Source organism: Tupaia chinensis, unplaced genomic scaffold (genome assembly GCF_000334495.1).
Source record: "Tupaia chinensis unplaced genomic scaffold, TupChi_1.0 Scaffold000558_1, whole genome shotgun sequence".
NCBI lineage: Eukaryota > Metazoa > Chordata > Mammalia > Scandentia > Tupaiidae > Tupaia > Tupaia belangeri.
The window spans coordinates 1727390-1735299 of NW_006160070.1; positions in this window are offsets into that span (position 1 = coordinate 1727390).

Consider the following 7910-nt stretch of genomic DNA (forward strand, 5'->3'; position numbering starts at 1 on the left):
TCTCCATCACCACCATGACCGTCTCCATCACCACCTTCACCATCTCTATCACCACCATCACCATCTCCATCACCACCATGACCTTCTCCATCACTACCTCCATCATCACCATCCCCATCACCACGACTATCTCTATCATTGCCATGACCTTCTCCATTGCCACCTCTATCACTGCCATCACCACCATGACCATCTCCATCACCACCATGACCTTCTCCATTGCCACCTTCATCACCACCATCACCGTCTCATCACCTCCATCAACGCCATCACCACTTCCATTGCTGTCATGATCATTATGGCATGGCTCAAGCCATCTTTTTCCACTCCCCTCTTCCACTCCATTTTTGGAGTTTTTCTCTGAAATTGTCCTCCTGACATAGTGAAAATCATGAAAAAATACTTGCAAGCCAGTTCCAAGGTGTTTTCCCCTCTACCACCAGCTGAGAAAGGACTCCCACCCCATCCAGTAAGGACTGGGAGGAAGAAGGCAGTAGTTAACCCTGGAGCCCACTTACTAAGCCTCAGTAAAAAGGGGGTAAAAGTCCCATCCCAGGGACCAGAAGATGCCATAATGGCTATGTCGCTGGACTCCCACGTAGTTGACTGCAGTTCGAGTCCTGGACCCGGTGCTTAAACTCACACAAGGGCGTGTGTGCGTGCATGCACAAAATCCCGAGAGGAGAATGGAGGAGAAAGGGTTGTAGTGTGGCCAGCCCCCATGGAGGGTGATTTCTTTCTGTCTCTCTAGAGCATAGCAAAAACTCTCTTAAACAAATAACAACAAAAAATGTCCTATCCCAGCTCCAGGGCCCTCTGAGATCAGACCCCACCCCTGCCCTCAGGCAAGTGGGCTCTGACTCACTTCACAGTGGAGCTTGTGGTCAAGGACTGGCGTAATTGAGGGGCTGGGGAGCTGGCTGTCCCTTGCACTGGAGTCTGATGTCGGGGACTAGTGTGAGGGGCAGGAGGCTGGAGGGTTTCCATAACTGAGCTGGCCCCAGGCCAGGTCCACAGGGAAGCTGGGGAGCCTGGTCATCTCCGTGGCAACCGGCCTCCTCTTCCTTGTCTTGGCTTGGGGGCCTGCACGCCGCACCCTTCCCTCTCTCAGGCAGGAGTTGCTTTCTTCTGAGGTAACCATGGCAACGCCTTTGTTTCCGAGGCTGGCCCGCCTCTCTCGTTCTCTCCAGGAGGGGCTCAGGGAGCTCCTTCCCAGTCCTGGCACGTCTTTGGTGGCGCCAGCCGAGGAGGTCTGCCAATGGGCTGGCCCCTGCAGTGGGAAAGTGGCTTTCTGGACCTAGAAAGGTGACCTGGCCCACCCTGCTACAGAGGCCCTTCCCCACTGCTCATGCCTTGATAGCTAGCTCCCCAGCCAGGCCACAGAGGCAGCCCCAGCCAGCCCCTGCCCTCAAGGCACCTGCAGTCCAGTGACAGGTGACTTGTGCTAGAAGCAGGGGCAGACAGGTCAGAGGCTCAGTGGGCTTGGAGGAGCAACACTATGCGAGACCTTAGGGACCCACATCGGGTCCTCATGCACGTGCCGGGGCCAGGGCCCTTCGAGCTCCACGGCGAACTGCCTTACACAGGGATGCACACGTGCAGTGCTATGCCTGCAGGGTCTGGATCGGGCCCGCTAGGCACAGCTGGCTCCATGCAGCTGGCAGACTCTTTCTGCATCCTCTAGGCTGCCTTCCTTCCCAGGGCCCTCCTTCTCTCTGTTACCCACGCTGGTTCTCCCATCTCTGGGCACATGGGTGAGTCCCTGGACTTTGGTCCCTCTGCTCTGAAACCCCTGACCCTGCAGAAGACCTGGAACCAGCATCTGGAACTCTGAGTAGCCAACTGGTTCATGTAGCTTCATTCACCTCAACCAGACTCATGACTCAGATGGGAAGAGGGTAGGGACCCTGTTGCAAGGAAAACTCTGGATGCTCACAGGTCAGAGGTTAATTAACTAGAGCGAGATCACACAGTTGGTGAGATGGCCAGCTTCATGTCCGACTCCAAAGCATTCCGGCTTAACTACGGAGCCCCAGGAGGTCAATGGGAATCCCAAAGGGTTTTGAACGGGAGTGAAAGGCTAGGGTTGTAGCTGGAGGGATAAATGGGCGCTGGCTTTGGTGAGCAATGGCACGCCAAGGTTGGTGGACGCTATTCGGCATTTAGTAGGACAGTGAGGGGCAGCTACGCCCCATCGTCGGGTCTCCAGCATCTGTGCGGAACGTCAGCCTGGGTGTCCGGGTGGCCGAGAGGTTGTCATAGCAGGCGGACGCCGCCTCCCGGCTAGGCTCGTGCACCTGCTGGCCGTGCGTCCCCGCCCCGACCACCTGACTCAGTGTTTGTAAACTCGTCTCGCCCAGTCAGCCCATCCCTTTTTCTGTCCCGCCCCTTTCGGGTCAATATTTGCATAACCCCGCCTCCACCCTGCTATGAATGGCTGTCGGAACCATCACTCCCCTCGAGTGGGCGGGACTCCACGGGAGGAGGAGAGGGGCTGCTTCAGCGGGGTGATTAGCATAGTCCCGCCCCCAGCCCGACCCTCGGGCGGAGCGCTGATTGGGCTGGTGGCGGCCGATGCGGCGGCGCCGAGCGCAGCTCCGGTGGGAGGGGCAGGGCGTGAGGACTCGCCCCTTCCTGGGCCACCTGCGAGTCCCGTCCTGCAGGTGCCCTGCCCTGGTCGCCTCTCCACCGAGCGTGCAGCAGATCCGAGCGGACTGCGGAGGGAACGTCCCCTGGCGAGCTCAGGGCTGCAGTGAGGCGCTCCCGCCCTCCAGCCCACTGCCACTGCGCGCAGGGAGAATGTCTCTGCACTGTCTGCCGGCCAGAGCAGCCAGCCTGCCGCCGCGTTGGGGATAGGCTGCTGCGTCCGTCGGTCACCCCAGGGAGGTGGCTTCTATCCGCGGAGTTTTCTTCCGAAGCACGTCTAGGACACGCGCTGGACTGGGCCCTGACCGGGGCCCCCTTTTCGGGACTTTTGTCTTCCCACCCACTGAGACGTCCACGGGCAGCACAGTGCCCTGGGCTGTGCCCCTTCGAGCGTGGTGGTGCCAGGGGCTCACTGGCCACGCCACCTGGTAGTGAGCAAGACCCTTCCCAGCTGCGTGCGCCCCAGGCCCAACCTGACCAGCCCAACATCCCTCCCTCCGCGTCTGCCGCACAAGGACGGCATCAGCCCTGCCACTTAGGCTGGCTCCCTTCCCCCGGTGGGGACAGGTGACCGCCCCCACATAGCGCCTGCCCTGTGCCATCCCACACATGACCACGAGTGAGGACTAGCAGGCCCTGGGCACGGCTGGCCGTCCTGTGCCCTCCCGCCCCTCTGTCACGATGGCTCTTCCTGAGGGGGACATTGCATCCCTGGCACCACCCAGGACTGAGGGCGCCAGCGCTCACGGGGCTGCTCCCAGCATCTGCTGGGCCGTGCTGCCGTCCCCTTCCCCTTGGCTCGCCCACGAGGAAGCTGAGGGGCAGAGGGGAACCAGCTGCCCCAGTCACGGGCATGACTAATGAGCTGCACGGAGCCTGCAAGGCCTGTCCAAGTCCGCACGGGTACCCTCTGCCGCCCGAGCGGTTTCGTCGGAGGGCTGGCATGCCCGTCACTGCACTCCAGAGCCGACCCTCGCAGCATGTCACCCTCGGGGGCCGTGGCTGCTGCCCAAGCGCCTAGGCTGGACTGTGGAAATAAAGTCACACCCGCCTGGCTGCCCAGGGCTGGCGGAAGGCCCCACCACCCCGGGTTCCTGTGTATGGGGCCCTGGGTGCTGGCTGTCCCCGCGGGTGGCAGTTACCGTGGGAGGGAGCTGGAGGGGCAGGGCTGTGGGCTGGGCACACGTGAGGTGAGTTCCACTCAGAGACCTTCAGGAGCTGGTCTTCAAGGACACGGGACACCCCCTCCCGCCGTGCGTTTGAGCGGCAGGCCCTGACAGCAAGCAGTCCTCAGTGCCCCGGAGGCCCCGCTGGCTCTCGCCCTCAAGTCTCCTCCAGCAGAGGCCAGCAAGTGAGTCTGGGATGTGTGCTTAGAGCTTGCTCGACTTTTTCTTTCTTTTCTTTGTTTTTTTTTGGAGAGTTTTTTGCTATAGGGTGCATGCACCTGCCAGAAAGAGAGAAACAGAGAGACAGAAAGCGAGAAATCACCCCCCCAGGGGGATGGCCACACTGCAATCCCTTCTCCATTCTCCTCTCAGAATCTTGGGCATGCATGCACATGCACCCAGCGTGAGTTTAAGCCACCGGGTCCAGGACTCAAATCACGGTTGACTACATGGGAATCCAGCAACATAGCCATTGTGCCAACTGCTGGTCCCTTTTTTTTTTTTTTTTTAAGAGAGAGATTTTTGCTATAGGGCATGTGCGCTTGCTGGAGAGACAGAGAGACAAAGCGAGAAATCACGCCCCCAGAGCCATGGCCGTGCAGCAATCCCTTCTCTTCCATTTTCCTCTCGGGGTCTTGGGCATGCTCACCCATGCGCCTGGCGTGAGTTTTAAGCTGCCAGGTCCGAGACTCAAGCCACAGTTAGGCCTCCCGGCCCCGACCCTAAAGCCACAGTCGACTCCGTGGGAGTCCAGCGACGTGACCAGCATGCCATCTGCTGGTCCCATCGCTCGACTTTTAAAGTTTTCTTACATTTAGCTAATTATGAAAGCGACGTTTCTTTTATTTTTAAAAATTTGCTGTAGTACACTTGCATGTACTGTAGAGACACAGAGCCAGTGAGAAGCAGCCCGGGAGGAAGGGTTCCTGTGGCCCTCTTCCCCTCTACGTGAGGTTTTGGCACACACACACCTGGCCTTTTTTTTTAAGTTTTTGTCATAGGGGATTTGTGTTCACCAGAGAGAGACAAAGAGACAGAGAGAGGGAAAGTGAGAACTCGCCCGAGGGGAATGGCCACACCGCGGTCTCTTCTGCTTCCCTCTCAGGATTTTGGGCACGCATGCACACCTGGTGTGATTTTTAAGCTGCCGGGTCCCAGATCTGAACCATGCTGTTGGCCAGGTGGAGTCCAGCCACCTAACCACCATGCCACTGGCTGGCCTGTGATGTTTTCTCTCTTTCTTTCTGTTAATGTCTCTGGAAGATGACCCCCTCAGTACCCCTGGTCTCATCTGGCCGAGCAGAGGCTCAGACCTCGCTGAAGGTGAAGCGTCTTCCCACAGGTGGGCGGGGCCCAGGTCCTGGCTGTCACCTCCATCCTGGAGGGAGGAACGTCCCTGTTAGCGCTGGCTTTGGCGTCTGTCTGTCGAGGGTTGCTGGGGGAAGGTGGCATTAGCGTCTGATGTGCAGTGGGCATGCAGGGCTCCTGGGCTCCCACCGCAGGGCCAGTGCTGAGGGGGCCCAGCAGTGACGCTGACACACCCGTGCCACCCACAGGTTGGTGGAGCCGGGACATCTTGCCGGGCAGCTCTATGTGGGCGAAGCGCATGCCCTGAAGGGTGGTCACTGAGTGTGGCCGTGCTTGGGGAGAGACCCCCAGACACCTTGGGCACGGCCCCGGGGCTCAGCCGGCCTGTGTGGGTGCCCCGGCCGGGTGGAGCTGCCTGCCTGACAGGTGCACCGCCTCCTGCTTGGTGCTGACCTTTGATTTGGTGTTTGGCGCTCATTGTAGGGCTGATGTTTGATTCTAAAACGCTTGCCCTGTGAGGTGGCTCGATGACCTTGTCTGGACCGATGGGAAATGCATGTTAGAACAGGGCTGGTGGGACCAACAGTTAGCGTAATGGCTATGTCGCTGGACTACCACGTAGTCGACCATAGTTCAAGTCCTGGACCCGGTGGCTTAAAACTCACGCCGGGCGCGTGTGCGTGCGTGCCCAAGATCCCGAGAGGAGAATGGAGGAGAAGGGATTGCAGCGTGACCATCCGCCCTGGGGGTGATTTCTCGCTTTCTGTCTCTGTCTTTCTGGCGAGCGCACGCACGTTATAGCAAAAACCTCTCCAAAAAAAAAAAAAAAACAGGGCTGGTCAGTTAAGACAGAAACCCTAGGAGTTGAGGGCCAAGGTTCCGGTCTGGCACTTCGAGGGCTTTCCCTGGGCAGCGCCTGGTCCGTGTGTCTGTGTGATCCCATGTTCCAGGACCTTCTGGCCAGTACATTTCAGGTGTTGGCGTTGCGGCCCTGGCAAAGTCCTGGTCGGACCCAAGCGCCAGCGTGGACACAGTCCTGCAGTACCAGTCGCCACCCGCCCTTGCCGTAACTCAGGCGTGACTGGCGGTCCCTCCGCGGCTCCCTTGAGCTTCCTGGCCCATCCTGCAGGCCCTCCGAGTTCAGAGAAGAGCCTGAAGCCAGGCTCCGGAGCGGCCACGCCCTCAGCCTCGCTCCTGTTGCCCGGGGCGGCCTTCATGAAGGCAGCTGGGCCGGCTGCTGCTGGTGTGCTGGCCCACCATCGCCGTGTGGCCTCGCGCGTTCTCAGTGGAATGCTTGATTGGTTTATCTCGAGAGACAGGCTGTGGGGTCAGTCCTGCTGAGCTCGCCGTGGGGCGTGGGCCAGGCGCGCCGTCGGGGGGCGCACTACCGGGCGGCCGGGCTGTGCCCTCCTGCCTGGGTGCTGGAGCTCCCGCCCTGGCAGGTCTGAGGAGCTCATGGCTGGACAGACCTGTTGGTCTTTTGGCACCTTCCAGACCCCAGCGCATCTCTCAGCCGACGGGCTGGACCTAAGAGCACAGGTTCTAGGCTGGCTCTGGGGCTGAGCAGGCCTGCAGCTCGGCCTGGAGGGAGCGGTGGTGCACAGGCCCTGGCCGGGACGAGGACGGCCTGAGGAGGCAGCCCCTGAGCAACTGTGGGTCGGCGTGTGAAGGGCCGGCTGTCATCTGGTGCCGCATGCTTGGCCCAAGGTGGCTTCCAGTACTGCCTCCATCCCAGACTCGGTGGCCAGGCCAGGCCAGACAGTGACGGGGCACCTCTGATGACCACAGTGGGTGTCTGTGGTGCACTGGGGCCTGGCCCCCACAGGAGCTGTGGAGGGGGACAGACCACGGTGTGACCCTGCCCTGCAGTGGCCCCAGGGCATGGTGGCAGGTCCTAGTGGCACGCAGCGAAGCCAGTGGGCAGACTGATTGAGTTCCCTGTTTTCCAGAGGAACGTGGGGCCCTGGGTGCAGGCAGGGGTGGGTGGGTGCCTGTCTTCCCACGGTTCTGCCTCCAAACTAGCCAGGGTTAACCTCGAACCTGGCTGTGCTGAGTGACTGTAGCCCAAACCTGACGGAGGCAGAGCTGGGACTCAGGAAGCACCAGTTGTAGGCCCAGCCCCTGACCCGCCGGGGGTCCTGGTTTCTAGAAGAGGCCCAGGATGCTGTGCCCCATGGGCTCCTAGGTGCTCCGAGCAGGGTCCCAAGCCAGTGCTGACTGGGTCTGTCCCCTTTTGGGTCAGGAGCCCTTTGGGAACTTGGCGCATAGTGAGTTATCTAGCTGCGAAAGCCACAGGCTGGGTTTTGCAGGTTTTCCCTTTCTCTTGCTTCTTTTTGGGGTTAGAGGCTGGGGCTGCCCTAGCCGGACAGAGGCCCGGTGACGGCACCAGGCTTCTGCTGCTTCTACAGGAAGGCTCTTGGGCTGGCCCCAAGACTAAGAGCCTGGGTCCCACACGGCTGCACATGGTTCAGATCCTGTCCCCGTGGCTTGAGAAACACGCCGGGCGCTTTGCAAGCCCCAAATCCCGAAGGTGGAGAACAGGAGGAGGGGCGTGTGGTGTGGCAAAAGATGGCTCTTCACTCCAGAGGGCTTTCTGTGCAGCGCTGTCACCCCCAGGGGTGGGGCTGGACTGCGCCGGGGCAGTCGGGCAGACATGGCTGTCCGCTCGGGGCGCTCCTCAGGGCCTCGCCCGGAAAGGCCGGCCGTCTCCCTGACCCACAGGCTCAGTCCCCCTTCAGACTGGCCCACCCTGTCTCCCCGAGCCGAGCACTGGGCGGGCTCTTGTGGTCG